Source organism: Galeopterus variegatus, unplaced genomic scaffold (genome assembly GCF_000696425.1).
Source record: "Galeopterus variegatus unplaced genomic scaffold, G_variegatus-3.0.2 Scaffold444, whole genome shotgun sequence".
Classification (NCBI taxonomy): Eukaryota; Metazoa; Chordata; class Mammalia; order Dermoptera; family Cynocephalidae; genus Galeopterus; species Galeopterus variegatus.
The window spans coordinates 453,531-454,120 of record NW_007726555.1 but is presented as its reverse complement, the minus strand read 5'-3'; positions in this window follow the sequence as shown (position 1 = coordinate 454,120).

Genomic DNA, 590 nt, shown 5'->3' with positions numbered 1-590 from the left:
TTCCTTGTGTTCTGGCCCTGGCAGCTGGATCCTGTCCTGCCGGCCTGACAGGGTGTGTGAGATCTGTAAGTCTCCACTTCGCTATCCGGGTGTTTCCCCTCTCTGTGTGCACTCGGTGGGGCCACCCAGAGGGTGCGTCTTTTTTTCTGAGACTCCTCCTCCTTTGCCGGACCCCTCCCCTCTCTGTGCACTCAGTTCAGGGCTGGGGCGTGTCTTCTGCAATCCTCGTCTCTCAGCCCCGCCCGGCCCAGAAGGGGTCACAGGCCTCCACCACAGACACTGTGGGCGGTCCTGCGGCCCTGGTCAAGGCCCTCTCTGGGCCTCCCAACCCCCCCGGTATTGCGGCCCCCTGTGTGGTTGAGTTATCTCCCACACCAGGGCGTGAGCCCCCCGGGGGAGGATCCCACAGCACACAGTTCCTCTTTGAATCCCCCCGGTGTGAGCCGGCTCGGCACCCTCAGGCCGTCAGCTCTCCGGCAGGTTCAAGCGGGCTTGGGGGCACCCCTGTCACCCCTCTCCCAACCAGAAATCAGTCTGGGGTTCTTCCGAACTGAAGGCCACAGAGATGGTATCTGTCTCCCGGAAGCAGG